The following is a 16,266-nucleotide window of genomic DNA, read 5'->3' as shown; positions in this document are numbered from 1 at the left end:
TCTTGCATAGCATTGATCCAGTATTCATCGTGCTCAGCATCAGCAAAGTTCTTTGGTTCATGTACTGATACAAAAGCCACATTGCTTAGATACTTCCGTAGCTGATCTCTTGTCATTACCTTGTTTTCAGCAGCATCCAGAATAGATTTTTCTGAATGTCCTCGTGGAATTCTTATTTCTTTGGGCAATACTGAGTTATTTAGAACAGGTGTTTCTGCAATCTCTACAGGAATAAATTGGTCAGCAAATGTAATTTCAAGTTCTTGCTTACTTGTGGTCAGTCCTTGTATTGATGACTCAGAGGCTCCTGGATGATCAGCTGAAGCTGAGCTTGGTTCATCTTCTTCGAGCTGAGCTAACTTTCCTGTAGGGTCAGCGTCATCGAACTCAATATGTACAGACTCTTCTACAACCCGAGTTCTTTAATATATACTCTATATGCTTTACTATTTGTTGAGTACCCTAAAAAGATCGCTTCGTTAGCTTTAGCATCAAATTTTCCAAGGTTATCCTTTGTATTGAGTATAAAACACTTACACCCAAAGGCACAAAAGTAGCCAATGTTGGGCTTTCGTCCTTTCCAAAGTTCATATGGAGTTTTCTTAAGTATAGGTCTAACTAGAGCCCTATTAAGTATGTAGCATGCTGTGTGGACAGCTTCACCCCAGAAGTACTTTGGAAGCCTATTTTCACTCAGCATGGTTCTAGCAATTTCGACAATAGTTCTGTTCTTCCTTTCAACAACCCTATTCTGTTGAGGTGTTCTAGGAGCAGAGAAATTGTGGTCAATACCACTGGTTTCACAGAATTCGTCAAACTGTTGGTTTTTGAATTCTCCACCATTGTCACTTCTAATATGAGCTACTTTTAGGTCTTTGTCAATTTCAAGCTTTTTAATCAATGTGGTAAACATCTCAAATGTTTCATCCTTGCTACTCAGCAAGATGATCCAAGTGTACCGAGAGAAATCGTCTACAATGACCAAGGAAAATTTCTTACCTCCCAAGCTGAGTGGCTGGATAGGTCCGAAAAGATCCAAGTGTAGTAATTCCAATGGTCTCTTGGTTGAGATGATGTTTTTACTTTGAAATGACTTCTTAGTTTGTTTGCCTTGCTGACAAGCTTTACACAATTGATCTTTTTCAAATTTAAGTTTGGGTAAACCCTCAACTAATTGTTTTCTAGCTAATTTGGCAAGAAGGTCCATGCTAACATGCCCAAGTCTTCTATTCCATAGCCAGGAGTTATCCTCTTTAGACACTAAGCATATGTTTTCATAAAACTGTTTTTCTAAATTTAGCATGTATACATTGTCTACACGAGGGGCAGTTAAAATCAATTTATTTGTATTTCCCTCGAGTATTTGACACTTAGTATCATCAAATACAACTTTTCTGCCGCTCCTGCAAAGTTGAGCTACACTCAGCAGATTGTATTTGAGACCTTTAACTAGGGAGACCGAATCTATAGTTGGGTTACCTCCGATAGTACCTGAGCCGACTATCTTACCCTTCTTATTGTCTCCAAAGCTTACACTTCCACCTCGTTTAAGCTCTAGTGTGATGAATTGTGTTTCATCACCTGTCATGTGTCTTGAGCATGCGCTGTCTATGTACCAAAGTTTTGACTTCTCCACGCATGTCAAGCTGACCTGCAGTTTAAACTATTCATCTTTAGGTACCCAATTCTTTTTGGGTCCTTTCTTGTTAGTATAAACAGGTGCAAAGTCATATTTTAGTTTGTGACGGCATACTTTTATAGTGTGGCCATTTTTACCACAGAAGTCACAATAACTTACCCTTTGAGGGTGACGCTGAGTGTGGTCATCATTGTTATGCTGAGCATGCCAACATACCTTAGTGGTATGTCCTTTTCTTCCGCAGAAGTCACATTGGACAATCCGCTTGTTGAACCAACACACATCTTTTGTGTGTCCCCTTTTCCCGCAATAGTCACACTGGGTGAACTGTTTATGCTGACTAGTACTTGCATACTCAGCATGGGATTTATTTTTATTTGAGCCTTTTACTTGACTCTGTAGGGTTGTAACGTCCTTTCTAAGTTTCTTTGACTCAGATTGAACCTCCGTGACAAACTTATGCATTATTTGAATGTTGCTATGTAAATCTGCATTGTCTTGGAGGAGATATCTGAGGTCACTCAGCTTGACCTCTTCAATCTCGTCACACCGCCTGCTGAGTGATTTGATTTTCTTGTTACACTTCTTAGTTAGTGTATATAAATCACCCAGGGCATTTACCATTTCGTTTCTAAGTAAAAGTAAGGATGTTGCCTCATTGTTGTGTTCCTCCTGGTCAGTTTCATCAGAGAGGTCAGCTTGCTCAGATTGAGAGTGATCAGCATCATCGGCCATGAAGCATATGTTTGCCGTTTCATTTGCATCAGCTTCGGATGATGTTGACTCATCACTGTCACTCCATGTTGCTACCATTGCTTTCTTGTTTCCTTTCTTATCCCTTTTTAGGTTTGGGAAGCTTGACTTGATGTGCCCAGTTTGGTGGCACTCAAAACATGTGACAGACTTGGAGCTGTCCTTCTTATATTTGTCACTGGACTCAACTTTGTACCTATCACCTCTCTTGTATGGTCGTTTGCTGTTTCTGTCATTTCTTCTGAACAGCTTCTTCATCTTTCTAGTGAACATAGCCATTTCCTCATCATCAGTTGACTCAGCTTCTGTGAAGTCAGCTTTCATCACTAGTGATTTCTGTTTCTTTTCTTCGGACTTTTCTTTAGCTTCAAAGTTTTTCATGGAGATTTCATGGGTCAGCAAGGATCCGATCAACTCATCATATTTGTAGGTAGTCAAGTCCTGAGCTTCTTCTACAGCTGTTTTCTTTGCTTGCCAGCTCTTAGGTAGACTTCTCAGGATTTTCTTCACCTGTTCCTCTTCAGTGAAGTTCTTTCCGAGTCTTTTGAGCTCATTTATGATGTTTGTGAATCTTGAGTTCATTTCCGAGATGTCTTCGTTCTCATTCATCTCGAACAGCTCGTAGAGTCTCATATGCTGAATGACCTTGGATTCCTTAACCTTACTTGTGCCTTCATAAGTCACTTCCAGCTTCTTCCAAATCTCCTGTGCTGACTCACAACCTGAAATCTTATTGTATTCTGCAGCATCTAAAGCACAGTGAAGCATATTTATAACCGAAGCATTATTTTGTAATTTTTTAAGGTCATCCTCTGTCCACTCAGCTTCGCTCTTAATAACTTTCTCGTTATCAACAGTTTTATATGGCACATGTGGACCTTGAACAATTGCAAGCCATGCACTCATGTTTGTGGCTTGAATGAAGTTTTTCATCCTATTCTTCCAGAATGTGTAATTAGACCCAAAGAATAGGGGAGGCCTAGTAATTGATAATCCCTCAGGGAGTATCTGTGTTGTTTGGTTTCCTGGAAGGAAACGAGTGCTGTTCTCAGCCATTTATGGGGATCCGCTCAAGATAGTTATATCTTAGAGTAGTGAGCTTAGGCTCTGATACCACTTGTTGGTCCCGTCTGATTAGTTCCAAGGGGGGGGGGGGGGTTAGGAACTAATATAACTTTTTCGTTAATTATTTATGTTGACTTAACAGTTTTGGTGAGTTTGTCAACTTAGCTTTGGTCAGCTTGGCCGAATTTAGCATAAGACAGCTTTAGTTAGATATTAACTAGAACTGTTTTACTTGTGAGTTGAGAATTGACACTCACAGAGGTCAACTTTCAACTTAGCACTCTACTTTACTCAGAGTCAGCTTAATCAGTTTAGATGCTGAGTAAGTTTACCATACAACACATACAGATATATATATATATATATATATAGAGTTAGAGATTACTCAGTATCACTTATCCTGGTTCTGCCTCTCTGCCTACGTCCAGTCCCTAGAGTCCTCTGGGCTTTTAGAATCCAATACTGAGCTCTTTAAAGGTAGAGCACAAACTGTTTACAAGGAAGTTGAATATGCAAGAGTACCTTCCTCTATCCGTCTACTCAACTCCTACTGAATTCTATAACCGAACACCCAGATTTTCTCTACCACTAAGTACTCAACATCGAGCACTTAGCATACACTCTCAATATTACAATTGATAAGAACTTGTTCCTTTTCAAACAAAGAACACTTTAGATGATTACAATCAATCAATCTAGCATTTACACAAAGAATGGAAGTTTGGTGTAAGATCTTTTTCTTGTTTTTGAGTGCTTTGGATTTGTATCTTTCTCACTTATGATTTTCTGTAAATCGGCAATCTTCCAAATGAAACCTTTGTCCCTTTTATAGTTGAAATGTAGGAAACAAATCATTTGAAATTTGATTTGTCCGTTGAGTCCAAAACGGCTCTTTTAGGGGACAAAACTCTGGTCAGCTTCAGATGTGCAGGCCAATCCTGAATCCTGAATTCTTCAGACGTCAGGTTTGTTTTCTTCCTGCAGACTTTGTCTCTTTGTGGCAGTTCGTCTTTTAGCCACGGACAATTGACCCATTCATCTTGGAATTTAGCTTTTGTGTAATTCCGCGGTTTCTATTATTGGCGTAGAGGATCGGCAGTCTTTGTCTTCTAGCCAACGGACTTTTCATGCTGTCCTGAAGATAACTCAGCTTGACTTCGTTGTCCACTGCCTTTGATTATTTGCCAGATTTCATACTGAGTTCTCCCGTACTTAGCTTCCAAGGTCAGCTTCGTTCGGTAAGACTTCATTCTGAAGCAGACATTTCTTCTTTTATGCTGAGTTCCGTTTTATTCAGCTTCTCAGATCATCTTAATTCTTAGCCTGTTGTTGTGACGATGACTTATCTTTAATGATGCTGAGTTGCTCTTTACTCAGCTTACGCTGTGTCTTTGTCCTGTCTTATTTTTATTTCCTTTTGCATTTATATTTGTACTCAACATTGAACAAACGGATTAGTACAATTAAATCAAAGCACTTAAATTTAATTGTCTCCTTAATCATGGATGATTTTGTCAAATCAAAATCTTGTGGAAAGGTGTTTCAACAGTTTCTTCTTCTCTGTTAACTTATGAAGATTCACAATTCAATAATAATACATTTTTCTATTCAATATATTCTTTCCGTTGTTATTTTGATGTTATTCTGACAAAATGATTTTCAAAGTAATATACTGGTGTTTTCATTAAAACGTTTTACACAAATATATTTATAAAGAAACTTTATTGAACACTTAAAAAGATTAGGATTTATGGATGATATGATCGATAGCTCGGCTTATCAGACATAAAACACCAATTTGATTAAGGTAGCGATCTTGCCCGATCGTAGGAAGATCGTCTACAGTTCGAAGCCCGATAATTGCATAAAATAATGAATTGTTACATGTTTATAATCTTACCAAAGTTATAGTTTCTTTCTTGCTCAATACGAGCAAGTTTCGTGTACTTTTTATTCTAAACACGATAGTTCCTGACTTGTAATTAAATCTCAAGACAGAATTGAATTCTAAGTTTCAACATATTAATTCCATCTAAACCAGACCAATACAATTAATTAAACGATTTTCTACTGTTAAACCTAAAGACGTGAATTAAACTATATTAAAATAAGTTTTTCGTGAAAAAAGCGTTCCATGTGGATCCGATATCTTTTATTACTACAAGCGTGTACCGTGCACTTGCGGAAATCGCTCAACACGAACCGCAATACCAACTTTTGTCATTTATAATTTGTTGAACACTATGTGAAAAATGTTGAAACACCTTTCCATATGATTTTGATTTGACAAAATTATTTAAGTTAATCTGTGATTAAGGGGCAATTAAATTTAAGTGCTTTGGTTTAATTGTACTAATGTGTTTATTCAATGTTGAGTATAATTTTAAGTGAACAGAAATAAAAAGTACGACAGAATGAAGTCAGCATGAGGCACAGAAGCTGAGTAGAACACGACTCAACATATTAGAAGAAAAGTCACCTTCAGAACAAATGCTTGAAGATGAAGCTGACCAAAGAAGCTAAGTGGAACACAACTCAGCATAATAGAAGAAAAGTCTTCTTCAGAACAAATGCTTGAAGACGAAGCTGACCGAAGAAGCTGAGTAGAATATGACTCAGCCTCGTCAAAGACAAAGATCGAAGGCAAAGTCTATTAGAGTCAAGCTGAGTGTTCTTCAGGACAGCGCTAATGATCCGTTTACTAAGAGACAAGATCCGACAGAGATCTGCGCCAATTCAGAAGCCTTGGAATTATGCAAGGAGACAGTTTTGAGATGCATGGGTCAAATGGTTGTTGGCTAAAAGACGAAACTGGCGCTAGAAGACGAACCTGGCGGAAGAAGACAAGCCTGACGCCTGCCAATTTCAAACGACGGGATTGGCCTGCAAAATCTATATGCTGACCAGTGAATGACGCAAGGAGCCATTTGAATTCAACGGATACATCCGAATTCAAATGATTGAGGCATCAAAAGTTCACTATAAAAGGACAAGTCTAACTCTTGGATCCTTTGCCCAAGTAAAAAAAGAAAATAGCATACATACAAAGCACATTCAAACAAGAAAAGAAAATCTTACACCAAATCTCTATCGCTGTGTAAAAGCTAGATTGAATTTGTATTCATCTAAAGTGTTCTTCATCTAGAAAGAACAAGTTTGTATCAATTTTAAAAATTAAGAGAGTGGTGCTGAGTACTCGGTTTTTAAGTACTTAGTGGTAGAGAAAATCTGAGTGTTTTTAAGTTCAAGGCCCATATGTGCCTTACAAAACAGTAGACAACGAAAAAGTTGTTAAGAGTGAAACTGAGTGGTTAGAGGATGACCTTAGAAAACTGCAAAATAATGCTTCGACTATCAATATGCTTCACTGTGCGTTAGATGCTGCAGAGTACAACAAAATTTCAGGTTGTGAGTCAGCACAGGAAATATGAAAGAAGCTGGAAGTAACCTATGAAGGTACCAGCAAGGTCAATGAGTCAAAAGTGAACCAACACATGCAAATATACGAGTTGTTCGAGATGAATGACAATGAAGACATCTCTGGAATGAACGCAAGATTCACCAACATTATAAATGAGCTGAAGAGACTCGGCAAGAACTTCACAGAAGAAGAGAAAGTAAAGAAAATCTTGAGAAGTCTACCCAAAAGTTGGCAAGCTAAGAAGACAGCTGTGGAAGAGGCTCAGGACTTGACCACATACAAATATGACGAGCTGATCGGATCTCTGCTGACCCATGAGATCTCAATGAAGAACTTTGAAGCTAAAGAAAAGTCAGAGGACAAGAAGCAAAAATCATTTGTCATGAAAGCTGACTCAACAGAAGCTGACTCATCAGATGATGAGGAGATGGCCATGTTCACAAGAAAGATGAAGAAGCTGTTCAGAAAGAATGATAAGAACAGCAAAAGGCCATTTAGAAGAAGCGATAAATACAAAGCTGAGTCAAGTGACAGCAGATACAAAAAGGACAGCTCCAAGCCTGTCACATGCTTTGAATGCCATCAAACTGGGCATATTAAATCAAGCTGCCCCACACTGAAGAAAGATAAGAAAGGTAGCAGAAAAGCTATGGTGGAAACGTGGAGCAATAGTGATGAGTCAACCTCATCAGAAGCTGATGCCACTGAGTCGGCGAACATCTGTTTCATGGCTGACAAAGCTGCTGACCTATGCCAATCTGAGCAAGCTGACCTCTCAGATGACACTGACCAAGAGGACCACTCCAATGAGGTAACATCTCTTCTTTTGCTCAGAAATGAAATGGTTAACGCCTTGAGTGATCTCTATACACTGACCAAAAAGTGTAATAAGAAAATTAGAGCACTCAGCAGGCGATGTGATGAGATCGAGGAAGTCAAACTGAGTGACATCTGACATCTCCTTCAGGACAATACTGTTGGTCCCTGGTAATTAGTTCTAAGGGGGGGGGTTTAGGAAATAATATAACTTTTTTGTGTTTTAATTGAGCTGGCTGCATGTTATTTTGAGAGTTTATTAACTCAGGCTTTGGTCAGCTTGGTGAGATATATCATAGGACAGCTTTAGTCAGATGTTGACCAAGGTTGTTTCCTTGAGAGTTAGGAATTGACACTCTTGGAGGTCAGCTTCTAACTCAGCACCACTTACTTACTCAGGATCAGCTTAGGCAATTTATATGCTGAGTAAATAAAGCAAACAACACATGCAATTATAAGAGAGAGTTTAGATATTACTCAGTATCACTTATCCTGGTTCGGCCTCTCTGCCTACGTCGAGTCCTCTGGGCTTTTTGAATCCAATACTGAGCTCTTTAAAGGTAGAGGACAAACCAATTACAAGGCAGTTGAATATGCAAGAGTACCTTCCTTTATTCGTCTACTCAACTCCTACTAAGTGCTACAACCCAGCACCTAGATTTCTCTACCACTGAAATGCTTACAACCAAGCACTCAGCTTTACACTCTCAATATTCCTATTGATCACAAACTTGTTCTTTTTGAACTAAAGAACACTTTAGATGATTACAGCTCAATCTAGCATTTACACATAGGATAGAAAAGTCGGTGTAAGATTCGTTTTGTATTTTGAGTGCTTTTGAAACTTTCTCTCTTGTATTTTTCTTTCGATGCTTCAGTCTCTCTTTTTTCAGTTTTTTCGATTGTCCTTTTATAGAAGGAAATCTGTAGATTTGATCGTTTGAAATGTCTTGACCGTTAATGTCAAAACGGCTCTTTTGGGGAACAATTTCTGGATAGCTTCAGACTGCACCGCCACTCCTTTTCTCTGTTTTCTTCAGGCGTCAGGTTTATCTTCTAGCGTCTGGTTTGTCTGTTTGCGTCAGTTGTCTATTTCCAATAATCCATCGTCCCATGACTCTTGGAATTAGTCTTTTAGGTGTCTTCGAGGTTCCAATTATTGGTGCAGAAGATTGGCAGGCTTCGTCTTTTAGTGAACGGATCCTTCATGCTGTCCTGACTATTACTCAGTTTCGTTTGTTCTTTTCGAATGTTCGTCATACATGCTGAGTTCCTTCTAGGTCAGCTCCGTTCTGTTTAATCACTCCTTAAGAAGTCTTCAACTTTAGTCAGCTTCGTTTTGCTTCTGAATCTTTACTCTACTCAGCTTCTATTCTATCATGCTGAGTTACTTTTCCACTCAGCTTTGCTTATGTTGACTTTTGTCCTGTCTTTACTTTATATATTTTTGCACTCAATATTGAACAAACATATTAGTACAATTAAATCAAAGCATCTAAATTTAATTGCCTCTTAATCATGGATGATTTTGTCAAATCAAAATCTTGTGGAAAGGTGTTTCAACAAACTCCCCCATTTTGATGTTGGCAAAATACATAATTACGGAACTCAGTTATAAGTTACCCCATGATTGATATTTTTGATATGACTCCCCCGTAAGGGTTGCATACATTTTGTTTTAACTTTATTCTAAACCTTCCAAGATCTAATTTAATTAGATTTAAGACATTTGTGTGTACTGACTTAGTTTTGGAAGGATGTTGACTCTCAGTTTATTTTTGAGTTAATGTGTTTAACCTTTTTGATTTGAACTGTTCAAACTAGATTAGTCAGATCAGAAAGAAAACTAATGCTTGCTATATTGAGTTTAAGCAACAAAAGAAACATATTAACCTAGACAACAAACAACCAAGAATTTAAAGACAGGATATTAAGCTAAGTCTTAAGCTAGAAGCTGAGTCTTAAGCTAGGTTTACTTCTTCTTTCTCTGAGCTGAGTGATCGGCATGGGCAATTCCTTTTCCTTTGCTTCCAGACGCAGTTCCTAAAGGCTGAGGCTGAGTTCCTCTTTTACTTGTCAGTCTTAAGCTAGGTTTACTTCTTCTTTCTCTGAGCTGAGTGATCAGCGTGGGCAATTCCTTTTCCTTTGCTTCCAGACGCAGTTCCTAAAGGCTGAGGCTGAGTTCCTCCTTTACTTGTCTCCCCCGTTTTGCCATCATCGAGTTTGTAGAGGAAAGTTTCATTCCGTGCGGCAGAGGATAGATACTGAGAGTAGCGCTGGAGCCTTTTGGTGCTTTCACCCAAGCTATCAATGACTGGCACATTGTCGTCCTGGATATGCCAAGGGACCCTGATAGAGCTGCTGATCATACTGAGGAGGCATTCATGAGATTTGCTCAGGCAGGTGAGGCAACTTGTGATCTGTCCAAAAGCTTGATGAAATAATTTGAGCAGAGCAGAATCATAAAACATGCGCTGGCCATTGTTAATACGCATTGTCTTCATGATAGCTTGTGAAAAGCTCAGGAGTTCAGTGTTGGAAATGGGATCAACATCCATTTGGGCTCGGTCAATGTTGAGTAGTCTGACAGCCTCACTCAATTGGTCAATAGTACACTGAGAAGAGGAGGATACTAGATCACGTGTACTGGTCAGCTCAGTATGAAGTTGAGTGAAACATTTTTGAAGTTCGGCAGAGGTGGCAAACTCATCATGGCCGGGTGGACTTAATTTTGTCAGCTCAGCATTCAATTTGGAAAAACAGTCTTGCAATTCAGCAGACGTAACAGATTCAGGATTGGCAAAGGCTCTCGAGGTGGTCAGTTCCGCTGCTAGCTTAACAAAGTAGCTTTGAAGCTCAGTGGAAGTGACATACCCTGGATTGATTTCTGACAGTTGGTGAATTTTGCCTTCAAGCGAATCCATATGGGTGGCCATTGTAAGCATTAGTTCAGTCAGTTTTGCAATTTGCTCTTGATTTGGTTGCTGAGTTTGAACCGCAGTGATAACGCTAACCAAATCCTTAAGCCCTCGAAGTTCATTCAAAAGCTGAGTAATACCTGTCAGGTGAGAGGACTTAGCTGGAGTAGATTGGGGACCATCAGCTTGAGTAGGATGGAAATCTTGAAGCAAGGACTGAGCAGAATCAATGACCCGTCGGCCAGACTCAGTAGCATTCAAGTATGCAAACTTAGCAGTATTGGACTCAGAGGCTGGTACAGAATTTGATGGTGGTGGAGGAGTTGGTTCTCTGCCAGATTGAGTACCTTGATTGGTACCTGGACTTTGATTGGTTGGATGAGCTGAATCATCAACATGTTGTGTTGAGGGTGGAACTTGATTCGATAAGTTACTTTTTTCAGCTTGAAGAGGTGAAGTGGAAACAGGAAGTGTGTCACCTTGAGTAGCTTGAGTTGGATTTGCAGGGTTTTTGGCTTGTTCCTCATCCTGAGTAACAGAGGCTTGCTTTTCCACTAAATCTTCTGGTGGAGACTCAGTTTCATTCGAGAAGTACTAGAACTGGATTGTAGAGAGGTCAGTTTCAGGTTCGTCAATGGGAAAGTCGTCCATGAGATCAATTTGCTTTTGGGCTTTCTTTTTGAGTCTTCGCCGTGTTTCTGCTCTTGGCGGTGAATGGTCAGTTCGAATACCTTCACTGGTCTCAGTAGCAACTGTCTCCTCTTCTACCGGTTGCTCAATAGGACCTTCAACAACATTACTTTCTTTCTTTTTCTGCTCAGCATCATCATGGGGTTCTTCAACGTTGGGATGTTCTTCCTGCTCAGTATTAACATGTTCCTCAGTTTCTTCCACAGCTTCCTTTTCTTGGTCAGTTCCATGACCTTCAGGTTGAGTGGAGGCTAATGGGACAGCTTCTAAAGAGTTACCCTTTTTCTTTTTCTTTAAAGGGGTTTCTGGAGTTTCTTCGTTCTCATCCTCAGGCTCTTCTTGCCTCTTTCTTTTCTCAACATGCTCCTCAGCTTTAGTTTTCTGTCTTGATGAAAGCCTTATTTTCTTTGGGACAGCATGAATGTCCTTGGAGCAGGTTTCTACAGCCTTCCTCTTCTTTCTCTTCTCGGGCTGAGCTGTCTCTGGTGACTCAGTATGAGCTTCAACCATTTTTGCAGGCTCAGCTTCAGGCTCAATTTCTTGCTGCTCATCTTGTTCATCTTCCTCAGCATCTCTAGTTGTTTCATAACCCTTCAAGGGTTGATTGTACAACAGTCCATCCAGCAGAACTACAGTAATTTCACTCCCTAAGCTACTTGTTTCACTTTTCGTTTCAATCTGCTTGTCTTCAAGAATCTTTGTGATTAGAGATCCCAGCCGGAGTTTCTTACCACTTCGTTGAAACGCACCAACTAGAAAGACAGGAAGATTGAATGGAGTGTATGTCAACATGTGCCAGATGAAGCACTGTTCGAAATTCGATGCGGATGAAGCTGAGCTGAGTTTGGGAAAGATAAAGTTGGTCAGCATGAAGTGGACCATCTTTTGTTCTTTACCCATGCAGGTGCTGGGTATTTCCCCCTTATGATCTTTGGGTTTGCAGAACCCCTTTAGCTTATCAGATATGGCTTTTGGTATTTTTTCTTTTGTCGTTCTAAATTGAATTCCTTCGTCTGGTAATTCTAGCAGTGTGGCTAGATAAGCAGGGGTTATGACGATTTTCTGACCTTTCATAGTGGTCTCCAAATAATCAGAGTCGTCTGCATCAACACGTAAATTCGAGTAGAATTCCCGTACTAACCTGGGGTAAGCTGTTCCTGAAAGAGAGAAGAGACCTTTCCATTTGTGCTTCTTGATCCATTCACAGAATGGTTTCTTAGATGAGACGAAACTTGGAGAAAACCATCGGCACTTTAAAACCTCCAGATTATTGACCTTTGAGTGTACCTTGATCATTGTCCTTTAGATTTCCGTTGAAGGACCAGCGTGGTCAGTGGATTTGTCTGTGGTTTGAGTTTTAGGGGATTTGTTTTTGCCAGAAGCCATTTTTGAAGGTATTGAAGTTTTTAGAGAGAAGGAAGTTCGATTTTAGGGGATTATAGGTGTAAGGGATGAAGAGTGGGGATTCTTCCACTTTATACAACTCTACGACTCCCCTTAATCACTAACTAGCCGTTTCTACCTAGGGAGGTTCAACCGACACAAATTCTGTCAATTATGATATCTTCGGCGCATGGGATTTGCCATTAATGTGCGTCTTCCCAAGGTGCCAGAGGTTTACACGTGTAGATTCACTTTATGCGAGTGGGTTTTTACTAGGTTTTACTGGAATTCGAAACATCCTAGATATTGAGTGCCTAACTTTTGTGAAGATTATTTCTCTATTTCAACATACGTCACTCACTCAGCATGTGCATTCACTCAGCATAGAGTGATTACTCAATATGTTTATCTACTCAGCATAGGATGTTTACTCAACATTTGTATCTACTCAGTATAACCACTCAATGTTTATGTCTGTTTAGCATGAGGTTATTTTTAAACTTAATAGAGAGTAGATATTTATTGTTAATTTACTTAGCATGGCATTTGCACATTCATTCAAATTTCTACTCAGTATAGAAATCATTCAATCAAACAGAATTATTTAGAGTGGATTTGACATACCAATTGCTTTCCTCAGTACATTGAATTGTTCTCGTGCTAGGGGCTTAGTGAAGATATCTGCAAGCTGATCATTTGTTGTCACATAGGTCAGCTTGATCTCATCTTTTAATACATGGTCTCTGATGAAGTGATGCCTTATGCTAACATGCTTCATCCTGCTGTGTTGGACTGGATTCTTAGATAGATCAATGGCACTTTTGTTATCACATTTGATCTCTATTGTCCTTGTTTTGACTCCGTAATCCTCAAGCTGTTGCTTTATCCATAGGACTTGTGCAACATAGCTTCCAGTAGCCACGTACTCAGCTTCAGTTGTAGACAAAGCTACGGATGATTGCTTCTTGCTGAACCAAGATACTAGACAGCTTCCAAGGAAATGACATCCTCCCGAAGTACTCTTCCGTTCTAGCTTATCTCGTCCATAGTCAGCATCAGTATATCCAATGAGTGTGAAGTCATTTGAGGTTGGATACCATAGACCTGCATCAACTGAGCTTTGCAAGTATCTAAAAATTCTTTTTACAACAGTTAGATGAGATTCCCTGGGGTCAGCTTGATATCTAGCACAATAGCATACTGAGTATTGAATGTCCGGTCTACTAGCAGTGAGATAGAGTAAAGAACCTATCATACCTCGATAGAGTTTACTATCAACTGACTTACTCTTCTCATCTTTGCATAGGACAGTATCAGTACCCATGGGGGTTGATATTGGTTTGCAATCTACCATGCTGAATTTTTTAACATTTCCTTGGTGTACTTAGACTGACTTATAAAGATGCCATTCTTTCCTTGCTTGATTTGAAGTCCAAGAAAGAAGTTGAGTTCACCCATCATGGACATTTCGAACTCAGTTTGCATCTGTTGGCTAAATTCTTTACTCAAGGATTCGTCAGTAGCACCAAAGATTATATCATCAACATATATCTGTGCAAGTAGGGTATGTTTACCCTTTTTCTTAATAAACAAGGTTGTGTCAGCTTTTCCCCTGACATAGTTCCTGGTCAGCAGGAAGTTGGTCAACCTCTCATACCAAGCTCTTGGAGCTTGCTTTAGGCCGTACAGGGCCTTTTTGAGTTTATAAACGTGATTTGGAAATTTTGGATCTTCAAATCCAGGAGGTTGATTAACATATACCTCTTCGTTTATAAGTCCATTGAGAAACGCACTTTTTACATCCATTTGGTATAGTTTAAAATTCATGTAACTGGCATAGACACACAATATACGTATAGCTTCTAATCTAGCAACAGGAGCAAATGTTTCTCCATAGTCTATACCCTCTTGCTGACTATAGCCTTGGGCTACAAGTCGAGCTTTGTTTCTAATCACATTTCCATGCTCATCTAGCTTGTTTCTAAAGACCCATTTGGTTCCTATGGGCTTTTGATTCCTAGGTTTAGGTACTAAATCCCATACCTCATTTCTGGTGAATTGGTCAAGCTCTTCTTGCATAGCATTGATCCAATATTCATCTTGCTCAGCATCAGCAAAGTTCTTTGGCTCATGTATTGAGACGAATGCAACATTGCTGAGGTATTTTCTGAGTTGATCTCTGGTCATTAATTTGTTGTTGGCGGCATCAAGAATGGCTTGCTCTGTATGTCCTCTTGGGATCTTTATTTCCTTGGGCAGTGTTGAGTCGTTTGGAAGAGGTGTTTCTACAATCTCTATAGGAATAGATTTGTCAGCAAATGATATTTCAATTTCTTGCTTACCTTGAGTCATCTCCTGCTTAGATAACGCAGAGGCTTCTGGTTGATCAGCGGAAGCTGAGCCTGGTTCATCTTCTTCAGGCTGAGCTGACTTACCTGTAGGGTCAGTTTCATCGAACTCAACATGTACAGATTCTTCTACAACCTGAGTTCTTTTATTAAATACTCTATATGCTTTACTGTTTGTTGAGTACCCTAAAAAGATCGCCTCGTCAGCTTTAGCATCAAATTTAGCAAGGTTATCTTTTGTGTTGAGTATAAAACATTTACACCCAAAGGCACGAAAGTATCCAATGTTGGGCTTTCGACCTTTCCAAAGTTCGTATGGGGTTTTCTTAAGTATAGGTCTAACTAGAGCCCTATTCAGTATGTAACATGCCGTGTGAACAGCTTCACCCCAGAAGTACTTTGGAAGCCTATTTTCACTCAGCATTGTCCTAGCTATTTCGACAATGGTTCTGTTTTTCCTTTCAACGACCCCATTTTGTTGAGGTGTTCTAGGAGCAGAGAAGTTGTGGTCAATACCACAGGTTTCACAGAATTCATCGAACTGTTGGTTTTTGAATTCTCCACCATTGTCGCTTCTAATGTGAGCTACTCTTAGGTCTTTGTCATTTTCAAGCTTTTTAATCAGTATGGTAAACATCTCAAAAGTTTCATCCTTGCTGCTCAGCAAGATGATCCAAGTGTACCGAGAGAAATCATCTACAATAACCAAGGAGAATTTCTTACCTCCCAAGCTGAGTGGCTGGATAGGTCCGAAAAGATCCAAGTGTAGTAATTCCAATGGTCTTTTGGTTGAGACAATATTTTTGCTATGAAATGACTTTTTAGTTTGTTTGCCTTGCTGACAAGCTTTACACAGTTGATCTTTTTCAAACTTTAATTTGGGTAATCCCTCAACTAATTGCTTTCTAGCTAATTTGGCGAGAAGGTCCATGCTGACATGCCCAAGTCTTCTATGCCATAGCCAGGAGTTGTCCTCTTTAGACACTAAGCATATGTTTTTAGAAAACTGTTTTTCTAAGTTTAACATATATACATTTTCTACACGAGGGGCAGTTAAAATCAGTTCATTTGTATTTCCCTCGAGTATTTGACATTTAGTATCATCAAATACAACCTTTCTGCCGCTCTTGCAAAGCTGAGCTACACTCAGCAGATTGTATTTGAGACCTTTAACTAAGGAGACAGACTCAATAGTTGGGCTACCTTCGATAGTACCTGATCCGACTATCTTAC

The sequence above is a fragment of the Euphorbia lathyris genome, chromosome 1 (genome assembly GCF_963576675.1).
Source record: "Euphorbia lathyris chromosome 1, ddEupLath1.1, whole genome shotgun sequence".
Classification (NCBI taxonomy): Eukaryota; Viridiplantae; Streptophyta; class Magnoliopsida; order Malpighiales; family Euphorbiaceae; genus Euphorbia; species Euphorbia lathyris.
The sequence above is the reverse complement of the archived record's forward strand: the minus strand, read 5'-3'. Positions refer to the sequence as shown.